Consider the following 21408-nt stretch of genomic DNA (forward strand, 5'->3'; position numbering starts at 1 on the left):
CCAATTCACTACTTGGTGTCAGTACAGCCCAAACAAAGTGTCACCTCTTGGGGTGATGGCCAATGGTCCTGAAAACTGATACAAACTTACAAAAATAACTCACCACCTGCATTTCATATCCTCATTTTCTTCTTGTCCATCTATGCTTCAACTTGTACCTCTCTTCCCTTGGCAACCAGAACCTCTGCATTAGCACGCAGTGAGCACACAAATAAGATGATCATTTTTCCCGAGTTCTCTCATCTCCAGCCCATGATGTTTTACTGTTGCATAAGATTTCACTCCAGAACGTCCTTTGGGCCTGACATTCTTAGACGTCAAACATCCCATCCCTACTTGATTTCAAAACTGTTAGTATTCCATAAGTAAAATTAAGTAGGACCCCTAAGGTAACGTTTTCTTTATCTGCTAATTAGTGGCTTTCTAACTTTGCTAGACCAAGCCCTTCAAAACACCAATACAGAGGGAGTACAAGAAGGGGACATAGAAAAAGAAAGCAAACATCTAAGTACATTCAGGGATCTCTGTAACATTCAGACACAGAATGTTAGAACTTGGAAGGATCTTAGGCAATATGGTTCAATTCTTGCCAGCTTCACAAGTTGTAGCATTAGCTAGGTGAGCTTGGACATACCATTTACACTCTCTGTTTCATTCAGTGACAGAGCCAGGTTTGGGACCCAGATATTCTGATACTTTTCTTCCATGAAGCCTTTCCTATTACATAACCTACAAGTGTGCTCACTCTTTAGTGCAAATGTAGAAAAACAAGCTTTGTGTCCATCGGGGATGAGCAGTGTACCCCCTATTGAAAGTATTTTTGCCAGACTTGGTTGCTCATGCCTGTAATCCTAGTGACTCAGAGGCTGAGGCAGGAGGATCTCTTGAGGCCAAGAGTTCAGGAAGAGCCTGGGCAACATAGAAAGACCCAAAATCTAAAATCAATAAATCAGTAAACAATAGTCAGGTGTGGTGGGGTGCACCTGGAGTTCCAACTACTTGGGAGGCTAAGGCAGGAGGACTGCTTGAACCCAAGAGTTTGAGGCTGCAGTGAGCTATGATTATCACTGTACTCCAGCCCAGGTGATGAAACAAACCCTCATCTCTAAAACTAAAATAAAACTAAAGATAGATAGATAAATAAATAAATAAATAAATAAGTGTTCTCAGCACCCACAGCTGCAGCTGTGAATGGTCAGATCAGCTCCAGAGGGCCACTGCGGGAGAGGCCCTAAAGCAATAATACAGAGTCCACCATCAGCTCTGAAACCACCAAGAAGCAGCAGACCTTTTGGGAGAGATCAGCACTGACCGTAAGTTTTCCTTTTCTAGAGAACTATTTTCTCTCGCAAGCCCTCATCCCTTATCAGGTCCCCAGACCCAACTCCCAGCCTCAGCTCTAGAGAAGTGAATCTTTAAAGACCCAACACTTGACCTGGCTGGCTAAGGGGTAGAGTGCTGTTCATTCGTCATGGAAAATTTCCTAAGGAAAAGAAATGCATTTATCTTAATTCTGCCCTTATGTTTATACGATTCTTTTCCTGAGGACTTCTACTCTTAATAGAAAGGAGAGAAAGAGGAAGAAAAGAAAATCTTTAAAGAACATACTTTATAGCCCTATGTACTGGGTCACGGCTGATAAACTAAGCCCCTTCAAAAGGCTCGAGAGCAGAGTAATTTAGATTTCCATTACCTCAAATAACCAGGGCTGTGTGCTCAGACCATTCCCTGGGTGTATTCTCCTTCTTTGGAGGCCACCTATTTCAGCCCATTAGACTTGCCTGAGAGGTTGTCTTGGGGTTACCGTTGCTTCCCAGGACTTTAGCTGAACTCTGGGAAAGGCAAGCTGAGGGACTATTGAAAAACACAGACATGAAAAACGGAGCTAGTATAAACAACAAAAATTTACGTTATGCAACTGGCAGACGTTTGCCAGGGAGGATTTTGAGTGCTGGAATATATTTTTAAATCTCCATGAATAACTTAAGATCTAGGTCAAGCCAGGGGCAGAATGAAATAAAAATAAAGAAAATAAAATGAGAGAGATACTGATTTGATTCATTTTCCCATCTGTGAATACCCTGAGATGTAGGCTAAGGAGAAATGCTTGTTAATTTGTGCAAGGGAATTTTTTCTCTGGTTTACTGTGTTATCCTTCCTTTTGGCCTTTGTCGCTCAGTTCCAAACATCACAGTACACTGATGCCTTAAACCTGCTTTGCAAATGCTCATGTCTAGTATTTTGCTTTCTTCTTTAAGCTCAAACCTTTGAGTTCTCAGGCCTTCCATCAGCTTCACGAAATGCACCCCAGCATTGCTCTCTTGATCTGTGTGTCCTCTCCTGAACCCTACCCCGCTAACACCTTAGCCTTCTAGCCACCTAGAGTCAGTCCCATGTGGAGTTCTGAAGACACAGGTCAAATCTGCCTTTTGAGCTTTCAGACTTCTCCAGCCCTATCTCCTTTTCTTCCAGGGACCTAATGACCATACTGTATCCCATATCCATGCACAAATCACCAGCATTTTCTTGGACAAAATTACCTTTCTCAGAATCCAGGGCTTAGCCTTCTGGAATTCTCTGTATCTGCTTCCCTCAGAAATCCTAGTAATAGGTAAGAATTTGAAAACAATAAATTTAGGCCAAGTTGTTTGTACCTGAAAACTGACCTCATAGGTGAGCCAATTGGGCACTAACAATAACAATGTAATTTTTGATTTCATTCTGTCTCATTCTATTTTCACAGTCACCCTGTGAGGAGGCATAGAGACATATTACAGATAGCTGAGGTCTCAGTTAGGGGCAAGACTTGTCTAAGGGGATGACAAAAGCTTCTCATCCCACTCAGAGTGAAACTAATCTTCTTAGCATGGCCTTCAAGGCCTGTCATGGTCTGCCCTGTCTTTCCCTCTCATCTCATTTTCCATGACTCTCTGACTCTTATTTTCATATTTTCTTTTGCTAAAGTACAATTTTCAAAAGTTTAAAAACATCACTTTCATAAAAGTATAAATTCAACTTATTAATTAATGAGAGAATTAGTAACCTGTTAATATTGTTACAAAAAAGAATTTGAAGAACAAAGTATATAGGGTGACAGAAATGTTGGCGTGAATTTACTAATAGATGCAAAACTGGCTAAAATCCAATAGGAAAACTAAGTATAATGTTTGGAGCAATAAAATTGACAAGACTTTTAGCTAGAATAATAAAAAAAATAATAAAGAAGGCTCAAATTATAAAGTCAGAATGGAAGAAGAGACATCATTACCAATCTTACATAAATAAAAAAAAATTTATAAGGGAATGTTATGAACAACTACATACCAATGAATTAGATAATATACCTGAATTAGATAAATTTTTAGAAGACACAAATTACAGAAAATTCCTCAAGAAATATAGAAATAATGAATAAATCTTTAACAAGTAAAACAATTGCATTAGTAAGTTTAAAACTCAACAAACATTCAAAGAAAAATTGATACAAATACTTCAGAAACCCTTCCAAAAAACACAAGAGCAAGGAACACTTCTCACCTCATTATCTGAAGTCAGCATTACTGGGTCATCATACAAAGAGACACCACAAGAAAACAAAACGTCAGATCATTACCCCTTATTAATATAGACCCAAAAGTACTCCACAAAGCATAAGTAAATTCAATAAAACAACATATAAATACATATATACACTAAAACAAAGTGAGACTTATCCTAGAAATGCAAGGTTTGTTTAACATCAAAAAATTACTTAATGTAATATACCATACTAATAGAAGAAAGAACAAAGTATTTTCTTATACCCTTTCTCAATGGACGCAGAAAAAAACTGACAAAAGCCCAATGCCCATTTAAGATAAAAATGCCCAACAAACTAGAACTAGAAAAGGACTTTCTCAGCCTGATAAAGATCATTATGGAAAGCCCACAGCTAATATCATACTTAATAGTAAAAGACTGAATGCTCTCTCCATAAGATCAGGATTAAGATGAGAATGTACATTCTTGCAACTCCTATTCAACATTGTAAGGGAGGGTCTAGCCAGGGCAATTATTTAAGAAAAAGAAGTGAAAATGAAAGTCAAAGGTTAAAAAGGAAAAAGTAAAACTATTCCATTTGCAGATGGCAAGATTTTGTATATACAAACTATTTACAATTTCATTAAAAAACTATTAAAACTGGTAAATGAGTTGAGCAAGTTTGCAGAATACAAGATCAATATGCTAAAATAACCTGTGTTTCTATGCATCTGCAGTAAAATTTCCAAAATGAAATTAAGAAATCAATTCTGTTTATAATAATATTAAAGAGAACAAAATACTTAGGAATACATTTAATAAAATATACACCAACATCATTGAAGGAAATTAAAGATTTAATGAATAGAAAGATAGTCCATGTTCATGAATCAGATGACTTCATATTTTTTAAGATGAGTATGCTTCCCAATTTAACCCACAAGTACAAAACTATCCCAATGAAGTTAGCAGCTGCTTCTTTGTAGAAATCACTAATTGGTCCTTAAATTCATTTAGAAATGCAAAGGACCCCAAAAATCTAAAACAATCTTGAAAACAACAATAAAATTAGATAACTCAAACTTCCCAATTTCAAAATTTACTACAAATCTATAGTAACCAAGAAAGTGTGGTACCGACACAAGGCTAGATGTATAGATCAATGAAACAAAATTGAGAGTGCATAAATAAACCATATTTTTATGATCAGTTGATGTTCAACAAAAGAGTGCAGTGGCAATTTCATGAAGAAAGAATACTCTTTTTAACAAATTGTGGAGGGACATCTGGACATCCACATACAAAAGAATAAATTTGGATCTCTACCACATAATATATACAGACATAAACTCAAAATGAATCATAAACCTAAATGTAAGAGCTAAAACACTAAAACTCTTAGAAGAAAACAAAAAATAAATCTTTGTGGCTTTATGTCAAGCAATGGTGTCTTTGATATAACATCAAAAGCACAGGTAACAAAAGAAATAATATAAATTGGATTTAAAATTAAAAACTCTTATGTTGCAAATAATACCATCAAGAAGTGAAAAAGACAAACCTCATAATGGGAGAAAATAGTTACCTATACAAAAAAACAAAAATATAGCTATCTATACAATTGAATATTATTTGGCAATAAAGAATGAAGTATTGATACATGTTATAGCATAAATGAACTTTGAAACCATTATGCTAAGTGACAGAAGTCAGTTTTGAAAGACTGTACACTGTATGTTTACATTTACATAAAATTTTCAGAATAAGCAAATCTATAGAAACAGAAAGTAGATTAGTGGTTGTCTAGGGCTTGGGAGATGGGGAAAGCAAAATATGAAAAAGAATGAGAAGGAGCTGCTAATAGGGATGGGGTTTCTTTGTAGGGATGAGGAGGAGCAATAAAATGGTCTAAAATTAGATTGCTGTGCTGTTTGTACAAGCTTGTGCACATACGGAACAAAACTGAACTGTAAGCTTTCAATGGATGAATTGTATGGTATAAGAATCATATTTCAATAGAGCTGCTTAAAATGTATTGTTTGGGACTATCTTTTCTACAGGGTAGAATTCAGTCACATCTCTATTAGACAAAATTCATTGTATTTCTTTAAGGAGGATCATTTGCATTACTGTCAGTTTTCCACAAGTAAAATAACTTAGAAAATGGAAATTCAGTTAAAGAGAAACATCTCAATATAATCAGATATCCCCAGAGGATACCCTAGACAATGCTCAGCTTTCTACTGAATGGATACTTAGGTATCTCTTGCCCATTTCCAAGTCCTGCAATTTCCCTTGAAAAATATGAAGCTTGTTCTAACCACAGGACCTATACCAGTTCTATCGCCTCCACTTCAAGCATTCTTCATACATATATTTACCTGGCTCATTCCCCTTTTTCATTCCCGTCTCTGCTCAACTGTTAGCCTCTTATTAAGAGCTTCCCTAATCACATGTATTAGTTATGTTTAACACATTGTCCCACAAAGCTGTGGCTTTAAACAACAAATATTATCTCAGAGTTTCTCTAAGTCAGGAATCTAGGGTTATCTTACCTGGGTGGTTCTGGTTCCGGAACTTTCCTTCCACCGCAGTCAGAAGGTTGGTAGGGGCTGTAATCATCTGAAGGTCTGACTGGGGCTGGAGAATCTGTTTCCTAGATGGCTCCTTTACATGGCTGTTGGCAGGAGGCCTCCATTCCTTGTGACATGAACCTCTTTATAAACTGCTTGAGTATCCTCACAACATGACAGCTAACTTCCCCAGAGAAGACAGTCTAAAAACAGGAGGAGGAAGACACAGTGGCTTTATTATACAGCCTGAAAGCCATACATCATCACTTCTACTTTATTCTATTTGCTAGAAGAAGTCACTAAGCCAAGCCCATACTCAAGGGGAGGTAGCTTAGGCTGCACCTTTTGAAGAGAGGGTAAAAGAGTTTGTGGACCTATTTTAAAGCACTATAACACACCCCTATGCAAACACATCTCCTTGCCTGGTACTTTCTACTGCCTTATTTGATTTTTGCTTCCTTCATAACATTGGTATTATTATATTATATATGTATGTGTGAATTATTGCTTTCCCCACAATATAAGATCAATAAAAATATTGCATTATTTCACACTGAATACTCAGCACATATAATAGTACAAGACATATATTAATTCAATGACTGTTTTGTTTCCTAATTAAATGAACATATGGATGAAGTTATAAATTACAGGAGCAGAACCAGGCTTGGAAACTAGGTACAATGACTCCTAACCTATGCTATTTCCCCGTATTTTACCTTAGCGGAATTCTAACGGTTGAATGCACCTCAACAGTGATTCTGCATGAGGAAAGGGATCCTCCCAGTCCTCCATGACATCACTCAATTGAGACCTCTTCCACACTTCACAGATCTAAAACAAACCCTGCTGACCAAAATTCAAGAAAGTCTTTCTTTGATCCATACGCACAAACAAAAACCCCCTCATCTTTTAAGAGTCTGCATGGGGCCTTGGAAGGGTGGGATATGTCTGATACCCCCACATTTTCTCTTCTCTTTGTAAAGAGAAAGTTAAATAGCACTGAAGCAGCCTGGAGCCCAGGGTTTAATACAAGTATTGCAACTGGGTTTAGGAGTAAGAGACCTTGAATGCTACCTTGCTTGTTCACTCCCATTTATTCAGGATTTAGCAGCATTTCTGAAGCCAAATACTGATGCTCCTTGGCTCTGGAGAGCAAGGAAATCCACACACAATTAGGAAACAGATGGTAATGGAAAGTACACAGGATTGGGCATCCAGATACTTTGTATCTATCACTAATTTGCTGAAAATTTTATTTTTCATACCTGTAAAATGGCAGGGTGTGGCTGAGTATAGACAACTTCAAATTCCTATTCAGGTTCTACTGTTTTGTAAGTTCGGACATGTCTTAGCATCCCTTGGATAGTCTTTGCCAGTTTCTTTCCAGGTATTTCAACAACAATCAGCATGGGACTCACTTTCATGTTTCTCTCTCTTCTCTAGCAGCCTTCAGATTCTAGGAAGATGATGTGTATAAAAGAAAAAAAAAGCCATTTCTCAATGATCTTTTTAGTACAAAGAAAAGTGATGGGAGACATTTAAGACAAACTGCCCACTTCCCGCACAATATGAGGCAAAACACCAACTTCAGGGGACTGGAGAATGGAAGTCTTAGCTCTTCCCTATCACCTCCCAGCCAGTGGGAAGTCAGAAAGAATGGTGACTCCTCACGCTTACAGAGGGCAGTGTTATTTCAAAGACTATGGTGAGTTCCCCAGCTCTCAGCAAGGGTACCATCTCACCACTCCCCTTGGTGCCCTCGATGGAGCTTCTCAATCAACACCAAAGGACATGCGATCTTTAGGGAAACTCCAAGCCTCAGGAACTACCTCATTAAACTGGTGTCTTAGCTGAAGAGACAGTGGTGGGGGTGAAGTGGCAACAAGATGTTCATATGTGCCCTCTGATTAATTTACAGGGGGAAATTGTCTTATAACTTTCCACCTCAGTGTCTGCCTCTGCATAGCCATGGAGCAGTGCCCTGGAAACAGTAACAGTGATGATAACAATGAGAACAACAACCACTCTGTTTAAGCCCTAGCCCCAGGCAACCTCCTTACCTGATGTGACACCAGAAGGAAAGGACATGGCATTTTCTCCCTCGGGAATGTCTGGGAAATCCTATCCTTGCTTGGGTCTTGGGCTGCCATATTTCAATCAAAAGCAAAATGGAGAAAGAAGAATTTAAAAAGTTATTGGGAAGCAAGGAATAAGTGAAAGGAGAGAAAACTCAGTTTTTTTGCTTTACGGCCTGTGATATATGCAAGCTAACCAATTAAAGAATGTCAGAGCTAGAAACGTTCTCAGAGATTTAGTTCAATGTCCTTCTGTTTTAGATGAAGAAATACCACAGACAGGTGAAGGAATTCATTCACAATCTCATGGTGTGAGGATCACTTGATGGTTAGGAGTTATGGTTGCAGACAGAAATGAACGGGCCTGAAGAATGGAAGAAACAGGTGAGAAAGCCAAGATGCTGATTTCTACTGAGTTTTAGAAACCATGATCAATAGTATTAGTGACTCTTAAGGAGGGCGATAAAAGGGACAGAGTCCAGGATGTTCCCAGATTTCTAGCATGGGAGACTGGTTACATCTCGGTGACATGTATTAAGATGGGAGATACCAGAGAGGAAACAGGTCAAGAGTTTGAGACTATGTGTCTTATTTGAGAAGGAAATTCAGTTGCAACACCCAATAATCAATTAGGGTTGGAACCCAGGAGAGAGGTTCCGATTTGAGAGACAACATGTACTGTGGGTGACAATCAAAGCCATGGGAATGGATGAGGTCTTTGAGAAAGAATTTGTAAAAGGGAGTGGAGAACAGAGCATCTGAAAGAGATGGGTGCTTGAGAGGCAGAGAGAGAAAAAAGAAATGGGGAAACTGAAGAGTGGCCACTTGGGTTGGGGGTAGAACCTGGAATAGAGTGTTGGAGTCAAGAATAGCTCACTGCAGAATCTAGGGTCCATGGAGCCCACATGTGCTTAGCCAGGCTCTCAGACCTTTTGCTCTTTCCTGGTCAGGATGAGGTAGGAAAGTCTCCAACATATTTGCTCTGATTTGCTCTCCTGCATGTCCCAATATGAAGTTTGTAGGCTCCTGAAGCAAAGTCAGTGTTCTCAGATACAACCCAGAGTGAATGCCTCTAGAATCAGCCTCTGCTAAGAGATTTCCCAAATGCTCCATATAGCCCATTTGTAGTGTCCCGCATTGAAGGTCTGGTGTGCAGATGTGTCTCTTTAGATAAGGGTGCTGCTCTTTTGATATCTGTTAAATCACAATGACTTGGACTGTCTCTTGTTTAGAAGACTCAGAACTTTGCAGAAAAGATGAGAGGAAAAGCGAAGAGAGGGAAAAGAGTAAGGAAGAGCACGGAAAAAGAAAAGCAGTTAAAACAAATATCTAAATAGAAGTCTCTGTGCTTTCAAAGCTTTGATTTCTCAAGCAAAACATTTCTTAAGTGAAAAAGCCACCACTTATTCATTCTTTATTTTTACCTTTCTAGTGTTTGGTGTAAAGTAGGAGCATAAATCATGTCCCATGAATTCATTCAAGAGTCCTAATGCTAATTTTATCACAAAAACCCAGCACAAAATGCCCAAGCATTCATTATAACAGGGTTTGAGACCCAACGTGCTGCTCCTTCATGCTTCTCCTGAGAGCGATTTTCCTTGGTTATCCTCATCCTCCCTTTCATTGGCTTCCCCAAGCTCTGGCTTCTCCAAAGCATTTGAAGAATGAGTAGTCATTCTTCATGCTACCTGTTCATTTTTTTCAAAATGAAAAGTTGTATAAACTATGCAGAAAAGCACAAAAATATGCATTTGTCTTAAGAAGCCAGGGCTGTCCCAACATATTACTCCCATAATTTTCCACTGTGGGTTCCCAGATGGGTTGGATGGTGCTCATGATTCTTCAGCTTATTTCATGCCTTATGCAGCCAGCTCCTAGGGAGGTATGGAAAATGAGAGAGCCCAGTCTGGAACCTCAGACCTTCGGACTGCCAAGGGCTGGTAGGATTTCCCCAGCATCCAATCTTCATCCTTATAAGGGTCTGCTCTGCCAAGGACCCATTCTCTTGATTTCAGCTCAATGATCTTGTCTGCCTTGGCAGGGCCTGCTCACCACAAGCTTGGATGTCATGGAATTTTGGGGAAGAAAGAGGATTAAATACTTCTCCATGTTACTTCTTGCCCTCCCTGAAACAGTTGACTGGACTCTAACACTTGGTTTGGGGAAGAATTTTACCCTGAAGCTATCTGGCAAGGCTGAAGACATGTCTTTTTATATTCTGCTTTCCTTGGGAGTAATAGGCCAAGAGAGATTCATGTTTGTCTCACAAAGAGGAGGTGACCATGGTTTCTGGCGACACCTTGCTTTAAGGCAGTGGAGTCAAGAGTAAAGAGGCTGGAAAAGCAGAATACTTACTCTACCTCCACCCCTCACTCCCCTGGGGACTTGTCTATGGTCAAATCCCTAAAGACTCTCTTTTCACATTGATAAATCAGGGGCAAGAACCACATAGCTCACCCCAATTTAGTAAGGCCAAAACAAGAGAGGAGTAGTGAGCATTTGAGAAGCACTGACATGGAAATTATAAACAATGAAGCCCTCTATAAACAGGCTCTTGGCTGAGTTTTAGAGGTGGATTTCTTCATCTGGTTTGGGGCATGTCAGTTCATCCATATAACTCCTGCACGAATCTGATCCAAAGTGTGCAACTCAATTCCTTCTGCATCTCCTTCCCTCACCTTGCTCATTTCTATAGGACACAGTATATTTCAGCACATAACTGCACATCAAGTAAAATTTACTTGGGAGGGGTGGCAGCTAACTAGAATTTGAGTTCTTGTTCAGCGACATGGAATGTATGAAGCAAGGGCCTGGCTAAACAGCTTTATATAATACGACCGAGTAAAGTAGGGTAGTACCAACAAAGAATTTGACTAAGCCTTTGGAGCTTCTTGTCCTGACCAAGTTCACCTGTAGTGAGGAGAGAACACCCATTCATGGATCACTCAGGTGGTGACAAGGAAACGAGGTAATGCCTTTACTTTCACAGCATATGAGTGGCCTCTCTGGGCTGTGGGCAGAAGCTGCCATGGCCTGGAGGCAGGTCCTGCCATTTTGAAAGTGCCTCCATATCACCCTTCCACATTCCTTTTGTGTTTGTAAATGTATGTCTGTCTATATAATCTCCCCCTCTATTCTGGCAGGAAACTCATTTTGTAATGGAACAAAATCAGTCAGCTAGAGTGTCCACTAAATCGCTGTTGCGATATACAAAGGGGCGGGGTTGATATTTGATGTCGAAGAAAGAAAGAGAAAGTGGCCCTGAAGATGAGCCTGGGCCGAGAGGAAAACAGATCAGGCACCCTGAGACCTGGGAGGCACAAGCATGACGAATTTCTACCTACTGTCTTGGTACAATGTCGACTAAATGTGTCTTTCCACTTTACATCTCAAAACTTAGGTAATGGGGTAGGAAAGCTTAGTGTAACTGAGACAGAATTGAGGACAATGAAGTCTGCTGGCCTGGCTTCCCGCTGTAATAACATGCTGGATATTCATCTCAGCTAAGCCACTTCAGACAATAAAGGAAAGGTCTTAGGATGTCAAATAATTAGTACTAGGCCTATGTCGCTGCTGTACATTGTATTTATGTCTCACTGTGTAACACAGAGCAAGTCACTGCTGTCTGGAATTTTTCATCTGTAAAATTATATTACAGCTAAGAACTGACCTACCAGAGGGCCAGAGAGTTCCAGCCCTTTAACACCCTGGTATTGCATTAGGGTTGCTCAACCCAAGGGTCATGATGCCTAACTCTCTGGCCATGGAGAATCGTTTGTGTGGCTAGAATTTCCTGCTGTGCCCCCAGCCCAATGCCAGGAAATCTCTCCTCTGTTTTTTTTAATTGATCTTTTGTTCGTATGTGTTGTTTCTTCTTTTCTTTGTAGGCTATGAGAAACTGAAGTAAAAGAGGATGGCTAGTGATCTAGTAGGAACTGGATTTCAGTTTTGAATCTGAGTACTTGGTGACATGAGATAGGGTGTTGATAGGTTCACCCATCACCTAACAGCAGAGCAAGGAGAAGATAAGATGGGATGCCAAGCACAAGAATAGATTTCTGAAGGGTCCCAGGGCCCATGCAGAGGGGCCAGACCCATACAGATCCCTACAGTAACTTAGGAGCTGGCACAAGGCAGTGAATTTAAGGGCAGTTGGTCCTTCACTCTAGGTATGTCCCTTTATGGTTTGGCAGCCAGGTGTATGCCAGCTTTTCAGGGGCAGGCATTGAAAGCTGCTTTGGGAAGCACAGCTGGCAGACCCTCCAGATTCTCGAAATTTCACCACTGTCCCTGGTATGTTGGCTAGGCCTGCCTCACTCCTTTCCCTCTTACTGACTCTCAAGAAAGGGATGCCAACCTGTCTGCTTTGTCTGGGAGACTTCCGCTGTTTCTGAGAAATACTGGCTATTGAGAATACCTTCCGGTCTCTGGTCCTCCCCAGTTCAATCAGCCACAGACAGGGCACTTGTTCCCTCCTTGCACCTTGAGGGACAATCCACCCACCTGCCTCCTCACTCCTCACTCTCAATGCTTACCCAGCCTAGGCTGGAGCCCACCTGAAATGGGGAGGGCCAGGACAACTCTCTTCAGAAGTAAGGGGTGTGGGCGACTTTGTAATGTCTGAGGCTTTGGGTTTCTGAAAATGTCACTGTGTTTTTGCTGAGTCATGGCCAGTTTTCCTGATCTCCATTTTTCCTCTTACTGCTTTTGCCCCTTTTGTCTGGTCCTCATTCCTTGGAACTCAGAGATCACAAAATGTCTCCTGGGAATAGATGTACTGAGGCACTGCTACCCTCTTTCTCTCTCTCTCACACACACCCACACATACACACACACACACAGAGGAAACCTCATGAAATCTACAGGAAAAAGTATTAGTTTGGTGCAAAAGTAATTTGCGATTTTTGCCATTCCTTTCAATGCCAAAAAACACCATTACTTTTGCACCAACCTAATATTTGGCATTCAATTACTTCTCAAGCAACTGATTGCCTAATCTCTTTTCCTTTAAAAAAATTTATGTTCTACCTGTAGAAAACAATATATAGTTTTGTTTTTTAAATTATTCAAACTGGAAAGTACAAAAAAGTTTTAAAAATCACTCCAGTATTCCATCATTAAGACCACCCTTGTTCCTTTTACGTAAGAATTGTTCCTGTGATCTCTCAATGTATACTGATAGGCATAACTTTCTAAAAATGAGATCTTACTGCTGTTTACTTTTTAAAATCAAAAGTATTAAGTTTGCCTGAATTTAGACTAAGAAAAAGATTATTAGGAACCTTTAAAAATTCCTAATATAAAAAATATCACTTTAACACATGAAATATTCATTCCTAAAAGGATTCTTTTTGTTTGGGGTAGGGGGAGGAGTTGCAAAACTTTAAGATATGGGAACCACGACATTTTTTAACTCATTTATTTTAGACCCTGGCTTTTAGGGCCATGGCTTGTATTTTACACTTGTTTAGAAGCTATGTTCTTCAAAAATAAAATTAGAACTCACCAGGTGTTTTAATTATTCTTTACACTCCTGCTTCAACACTTTTGCATCGTGCTTGCTATCTACGTAACACGAAGAATCCCCCTCCACTGGGACAACCATCTAGAAAGGGGGAAGAGAAGGAGAGGTTAAGGAAGAGACTGAGAGGATCAGATATCTAGAGAAAATCCATTTGAAGCAAGGTAGACTGGCTTTCTGCCTAATTCCCCCTTTCTCTTAGCAATAACAGTTTCATAATTAGCTTTAGCCAGATTTCTAGATAATTAATCCTCCCACCACAACCTGCCCTACACCATTGTGACTTGGAAAAAAAATTAACCCCATTTTAATGGTACTGATCTACTTACATATGTTCTTATAAAACTGCTTTAAAAATGCAGTATAAGTAAGTGTAATGCTTAGAAAGCTGTGGGGCATGTCTCAGTATCAAAGCATTACTGAATTCAAAACAGCATGGGTATACCGGTATTCCAACCTGTACTCACATTTCTTCTAACATTTTAGGATGTGCCATAGCATAGGTCAAGGTTGCTTATTAAACTTTCAATCTTCTCCTGTTCTTTGGCATCCCAAACTCCCTGACCCCTCATACTTCCTACCCCAGGAGAACTTGCCCTTCCATCCACAGCATTTTATCCTGCCATCTTGGTCCCTCAATCTTCCCCCCTCCTTTTCTCCCCTTCCAGTGTGCTCCTCAGTAGTCATGAGCCTGGGCGCTTGCAGCTCCCGCTCAGGAATGCGCTTGCCTTGCTTTCGTCCTTTCTCTTTTCAGAGAGGAGTGGGGAAGAGAGAAGATGAGCAAATATGCCATAAGAGGGGAAAGGCAGGGTCTGTCACCTCCACTTTGCTGATGATTGATGTCATGTTGCACTGGCTTTGTGGCTGGGCCCTTGTGAAAGGTGTGAATAGTGGTGGGGTGGGGGACAGATTGTTTGAAACTTACCATCTCTCTCTAGTTGGTTTTGTTGGTTTCTCTACTCCTAGAAGCAGAGGGAAAAGAGGGGGAAGTTAAATATGTGGTGATGGTACTACCTTTTAATCAGTGTCTCCAAATATCCTCCAGAGCAGATTTTCTCAGCATTGGCCAGCATGAAACGAGGGTCTTTTTAAAGATCATTTTCTTTCTTGGATCAAAGTTTGTTTGTTTGTGATTCTGAGTTCCATTCCTGTGTGTCTCTGTGGTAGGGCCTTGAATAGAGGACTAGAAGGAGAAGAATAAGAAGAAAAGTGTATATCAGGTGCTTTTAAAAAAATCAATTCAAACGAAAATTGCAAAAGGGTGCCTGGACAGCCAGGCTGACAGTGACCAGAGCTGGAGAGAGAGGCTCTGCCTGGTAACAGAGCTCTGATTGGCCAGACCTGTGCAAGGACTAGGCCTATAGGGACGGCTCTGAGCTGTGCTTCTGCAGGCAGCTGAACTTGGCAGGCACAAGCAAGCCCTGCAAAGACACGCTCAAAACAATCCAGAGTACAGACAGCTGCTGGCGAGAAGAAGCTGTGAGTACTGACAGCACTTGGGGTTGTGAGCCTGCCACTTAACTCTACAGCCTACTGCCTCTGCCTCTTGTGGTTAGATTTCTGTCTTCCAGATGATTAACTCTTTGAGACATGGTCTTATCAACAGTGGTAACACAGGCAGGGAGTGTCTTTGAAAAACAATTGGCCAGGGAGTCAGGGGTCTAGGTCTATACCAGGCATTAAATACTGTATGTATTAGCATGAACAGGGGTGTCTGCTTGACACTGTGGTACATGCTCCACACCACCAATCCCTCATACAGCCCAAGAAGAAAGAAACAGTAACGATCCCATTTTCCAGAGAAGAGAACAGAATCAGGCCCTGCACACACAGTCTGCAACTATTTGGGGGCACATGTGGACTCTCAACTATCTGCCGGTCGACAGCAGTTCAGTGTCAACTGGAAGACAGGCTGCTCTAAGGCAACGATGTCTTCTGGCCAATTTTGGGCTAAAACTGAAGTATTAGGTAGAGCCAATTGTTCCTATTATTAAAAATAAAACACTGGGAGAAAAGATTGAAAAACGAATATTTTTTAGTGAGGAATTAATAGATATTTGTATTCACAAACTGAGTACTTAAATGCAGTTTAAAATGAAGGGACTGGCCAGTTGTGGTGGCTCATAGCTGTAATCCCGGCACTCTGGGACACCAAGGCGGGAGGATCACCTGAGGCCAGAAGTTCAAGACCAGCCTGGCCAACATGGTGAAACCCCGTCTCTACTAAAAATACAAAAATTAGCCTGGCATGGTGACGTGTGCCTGTAGTCCCAGCTACTCAGGAGGTTGAGGCAAGAGAATTGCTTGAACCTGGGAGGCAGATGTTGCAGTGAGCTGAGATCACGCCACTGCACTCCAGCCTGGGCGACAGAGCGAGGCTCCATCTCAGAAAAAAAAAAAAAAAAAAAAAAAAGGAAGGGATTGTATCTATATGCAAGAAAATATACAGTTCAAAAACATATTGTTTACTGGAAACAAATTGCAAAACAATTCATGCAGTATATTATTCAGCCAAAATTTTACAACTACAAAGCAATACCATCTATTATCTGATATATAAAATCTGTAATGAGCTAATAAAAACATGGACTGGAATAGTATATATCAAATTATTGACAGTGGTCATCGCTGGAGAGAAAGAAGCAAGACTAGGATGGAGAGGAGGAACAAAATGGTTTTCAATTTTAACTGTGAGATATACTATCTGAAGCCTAAGTGACAAAAAGTGAACATTTTAAATATGAGCAGGGGATATGTCTATCATATTATTCTTCTGCTTTTTCTGAATTAGAAAAAAATAGGAGGGTCTTTCCCGGGGGCATCTTCATTGTGCCATCCTGCTCATGTGATGGGAAGAAATTCATCCCTGGTGTTATTGCTCCTAGGAACATCCTGCGGGAGATGAAAGTGTGCGTGCTGTTTTGAAATTAAAAGCAAAGCAGGAAAAGTCAAGACTCCTCTTTTTCCGAGAGAAAAACTTGCAGAACCTGTGGAGTTGTTACCCCCATACTGTTGAGAATCCTCACTCTTCCCTTCCCTTCTCAGCCAGAAAGCAGCCTTTATTATTTTTTATTTTTATTTTTTGTACAGGGCTCCCAGCCAGCCTCAAGGGTCTATGTATGCTAATGTGATTGCGTGTTTTTCTAACCACTTCGAAGGTCATGTTCACTTATCTGTGAAAACAAGTTCTCATTCCTTGCACCCTATTTGCCTTCATGTCTCAGGAAATAGGGACGGGCAAATCACTTGCCAGGTGGGAAGAAAATAAAGGAATGTTGTACACACACCCAACTCTGAAGACCAGAGCGGAAAGGGAACCTATCTGTGTATCCCAAGGGGGCTGTGAGCAGGAGAGAAAGACAGAAATACAGCAGAGAGATGTGACTTACATGTCCTAATCTCCCTACTCCTGAGGTGAACCCCAAGATCAGAAGGAGGCATAGTGAACATTTCCAACTAGATATGGAAGGAACCTGAGAATATTTGGAGGAGGTGACCAGCGACACTGTTTCCCAAACACAGCTTAGGGGAGACTGGGAGCATCTTGGAAGAGCCCCACACAGAGCCATGTTCAGCATGGCCTGAGTGAGGGCAGAAACTTTAGCAGTGGAGCAGGAAAGTGACCAGCTAGGCAAGCCTCCAGCAGCACTGCTTGCACTCCATGGCCTGCCCGGGCTGAACAGTGGACCTAAGAATTCATAAGTGCTCCAGAGAGGGACAAGGAGGGACTAAGAGGGCCCTGAGTTAAGAAAAAGACATCACATTGCCCCCAAATGCCACTGGGGACCAGTGGTGCAGAGTGAATCAATCGGTGACTGTGATACACAGTTTAGTTTGTCCTCTGTCATAAGAATAAATATCAGATATCATAATCAGGGAAAGCACAAAGAAGAGAGCTTTTGAGAGCTGTTTACCTAGAATTTAAATTCTTCATGTTCACTTTAGTACCTCTTTAAATGCTCAATTCCTGCGAAAACATGTATTGTAACCCAGTGCTATCACTCTAAAAGCTGTGGTAGAAGGTGTGGAGTTTTAAGTATGGAAGAGGGTATGTGCTAAATAGAAAAGGTAAGTAGAAAGCTTTTTAAAAATCTGGGTAAATGCACACACATATCCACATGCAGGATGCACAAATGAACCCTATGAGGGCTCTGACACCAAGAAACTGGCAGTACCTGGACTACAGATTCAGCAGGAACAAGTCCACAAACTGAGCAGGCAGTTAATGAGCTTAGCACCCATCATCCCTGGCTCAGAGTATGGCCCTGGAATTCTTTGTTGCAATAAAATATAAAATAGAACCTGAAAAGAAGCTTGGCTATGAGCAAGTAAGGCTTCCTTCATTTGCCTGGTCCCGCAGGCTCTCTGTTGCAGTGGCGGCAAACCCACCCAGATGGGTTGTGCTCTGCAACTTCAAGCAGCCCTGTCACCAGTGAGGGTGGTGGCAATGCTCCAGGCCCCTTGGGGCAGGGGAGGTAAGAAAGCATGCCATCTGGTGCTGCCCCCCTTGCTGACCTGGGCAGTGGGCACATTCCTCAGTTCCCTCTGACCCATGGGCTGTCCTGAACTGAACTCTGCTCAGCTCCATCCCCTCTGCTCGCCTGCTCCCTGCAGAGTGAGCCCGCCCCTTGCTGGCTAGGCTTTCCCTGCCTTATTTGGTTTAAATTACTTTTTTGAACTTTGGTCTCATTATTTTTGGACCATCATTTGGTCTGGAAGATTTTCTTTCCACGGGTTCCTTCTGTTCTTCCTTTTCACCCTCTTGAATGCGCTTCCCAAGGCCTCTTTTTGCAGTTTCTTTTGGGTGGTTTTTATTACCTTCATGCATCTAATCTGAGTAGGGAGAAGCTCCAAGATCATTGTTATCTTCCTGCTTGGAATCCTGCTTGTTTGGTTGTTATGGGAGCTCCTCCATTTAAAGGGCTGGGGAACTCTGCTTCTCCAGGAGCTCGTGACCCAGCTCCCAGAATGGCCTTTTCCAACACAACATGAGAAACCAGCTTCAGCGGCAACCCTGCAGGGCCACAACCCATCCTCACTCTCAGAAACAAACCCATAGATCTGGGGCCGCCCCTCTAGGCACACACCTAAAGATACCATAGCACTATTTCTTTCTCTCCTCTTATAGCAAGAGTTTGATTTTGTAGTTGAACTGGTTTGGATGGTTCAGGCTGCAAGTAACAGAATATATCTCAACTGGCTTGAGCAATTAAGAAAACATTATCTCCTATAACAAAAGTCTATGGGTAGGACAATTCTGAGGCTGGTGAGTTCAAAGCTCACAGACATCAACAAGGCCCTGGTTCTTTCTGTCCTCCTGCTCTAGCACCCTCATGTATGGGCTCATCCTTGGGTTAGCTAATCTACTGGTGAAACGTGACTACCATAGTCTTACCCATTGCTATGGTCTGAGTGTTCGTGTCCCCTGCAAGTTTCTATGTTGAAACCTAACCACTAATGTGATAATATTAAAAGGTGGGGCCTTTGGGAAGTGATTTGGTCATGAGGGTGGAACCTTCATGGTTGGGATTAGTGCCTTTAAAAAAGAGGTCCCAGAGACCTGTCTTGCCCCTTCCACCATGTGAGGACACAGCACCATCTATGAACCGGGAAGCAGGCTCTCACCAGACATTGAATCTGCCAGTGCCTTGATTGTGGACTTCCTAGATTCCAGAACTGTGAGAAATAAATTTCTGTTTTTTATAAGCTTCTTAGTTTATGGTATTTTGTTATAGAAGCCCAAAAGACCAAGACACCCAGACACCACAACATCCAACAGAAAAGAGAGCTCATCTATTCGCACATGAATACACCTTTCATGGAAACCCCTCCATGGGATAAGGCCTTTTCTCACATCTTATTGCCCGTGCCCAAACCAATTCCTATCAAGAAGAACAGGGCCACTATTGACTCGGATCAACCATAAATAAAGTTCTGGAGTTGAAGAGGGGCTCCATCTTTCCAGAAGTTCATAACTTCACAGAGGAAGGCAAAGGCCTGAACCCACCAGTAGGCCTTTTAAAAGAGAGGAAAGGGGGAGTGTGTTGATGGGTAGACTCACAGCTCTCTCTGCTACCCTGTAAGAGAAAATCCAGATTTCTGTCACAAAGTTTTTGTTCCTGTATTTCTGATTCACCCTACTTCTCTCCAGTAACTCTGATGTTTTTTGTTTTCTAATGTCTCTATATTTTTTATGTCTCCTGGGGAGGCAGAATATTATAACAATTAAGTACTTGAATTTAGAGTTAATTAATCCTGGATTTGAGGCCTAGCTCTACCATTTACTAGCTGGGAACTTTTTCAAGTTACCTTATCTCTCTGGATTTTTGTTTTCTCATTCAGAATAGCAAATAATAATAGCAACCACTTATATAGAGATTACTATATACCAATCAGTCTCCTAAGCCTTTGCATATATCAACAGATTTAAGCTGCACAACAATGCAGTGAGATAAATACTCCTACTCCCCACTTTTAAAATGAGAGAGGCTGGGTGCAGTAGCTCATGTCTGTAATCCTAGCACTTCAAGAGATCGGGGTGGGAGAATCCCTTGAGCCCAGGAGTTCAAGACCAGCCTGGGCAATGTAGCGAGACCCAGTCTCTACAAAAAACAAAAAACTTAGCCAGGAGTGGTGGTGCACACCTGTGGTTCCAGCTACATGGGAGGCTGAGACAGGAGGACTGCTTGAACACAGGAGGTTGAGGCTGTAGTGAGCCATGTTAGTGCCACTGCACTCCAGCCTGGGTTAAAGAGCATGACCTAGTCTCAAAAAAATAAATAAATAAATAAACAAACCAAGGCACAGAGAAGTTAAGTAAGCTGCCATAATCACACAGCTTGTAAGGAGCAAAGCTGTGATCTAACACTATAGAGTCTATGACCCCAATCACTTCATCATACTGCCTCTTTCCCCTGCCCCCCACCCCACCACCCAGGAGTTTAAGAGTGGAGATTTAATAGGCAGAAGAAAGAGAAAGGAAAACGGCTCTCTATCTAGTGTGAGAGAGAGGACTTCTGAGAGGAAAGGCCCTCATACTGTCTCTTAATGAAATACAAAGGCAATCAAAACAGTGCTCATAGGCTGAAGATTATTAAGAAGATAACACAGGTCAAACATTTAGCAGAGAGGCTTGAACACAGCATATACTCTAAATATTAGGTAAGAAATTCTACACAATCACTTCACATGTATACAAGTCAGCCTGGCATACAGTGAGAGAATTAAACACCCCCTTTCTGGTCCTCCTTGGGCCAAACCTCTGTCAGTTTCACAACTTGTTCTAGAACCTAGCCCGTGGTTTACTTACAAAGTATTTCTTTTACTTTCTTAGCTATTAATAGAACAAAGCAAAACCTCTGTGAGTACAAAATTATGTGATCCAGAGCCTCAGCCTGTGTCTACCTGACTGTGACCTAGAGAGTCCTGTCCAAATCCTTCTCCAGATCTAAAGAAATCCCCCACTGGCATAAACTCATACTGGTCCTAATTCTGTTTCCGCAGTCATACAGTTCTACTTCTCATTTTATTCTCCTTCAAAAATTGTGAAGTATTTCTAATACAGGATATGAAAAATTCTAGAGAACAACTTAAAACACACACATGTGCCACAACCAAAATTTTGAAAAATATTTATGTTATCATATATGTTTCATGCCTTTTAAAAATAAATAAAACACTAAAATACAACTGAAGCCCCATCCACTCATTTTCTTCC

At 41.2% G+C, this 21408-nt stretch overlaps 1 long non-coding RNA gene across 5 annotated transcripts in view; it reads right to left on the reverse strand.

Annotated features, from left to right (window-relative positions):
- The window catches only part of LOC129397305 (uncharacterized), a 524961-nt gene that overhangs the window by 157220 nt on the left and 346333 nt on the right, over positions 1 to 21408 (reverse strand). For all 5 annotated transcript variants that reach the window (XR_008624583.2, XR_008624581.1, XR_008624580.1 and 2 more), the window contains 5 exons: positions 14706 to 14874; positions 13677 to 13775; positions 8156 to 8238; positions 7361 to 7551; positions 6075 to 6295 (listed from right to left, as the gene is read on the reverse strand). This is a non-coding gene — a long non-coding RNA (uncharacterized LOC129397305). The remainder of the gene's footprint in view (positions 1 to 6074; positions 6296 to 7360; positions 7552 to 8155; positions 8239 to 13676; positions 13776 to 14705; positions 14875 to 21408) is intronic.

The sequence above is a fragment of the Pan paniscus genome, chromosome 13, assembly GCF_029289425.2.
Source record: "Pan paniscus chromosome 13, NHGRI_mPanPan1-v2.0_pri, whole genome shotgun sequence".
Classification (NCBI taxonomy): Eukaryota; Metazoa; Chordata; class Mammalia; order Primates; family Hominidae; genus Pan; species Pan paniscus.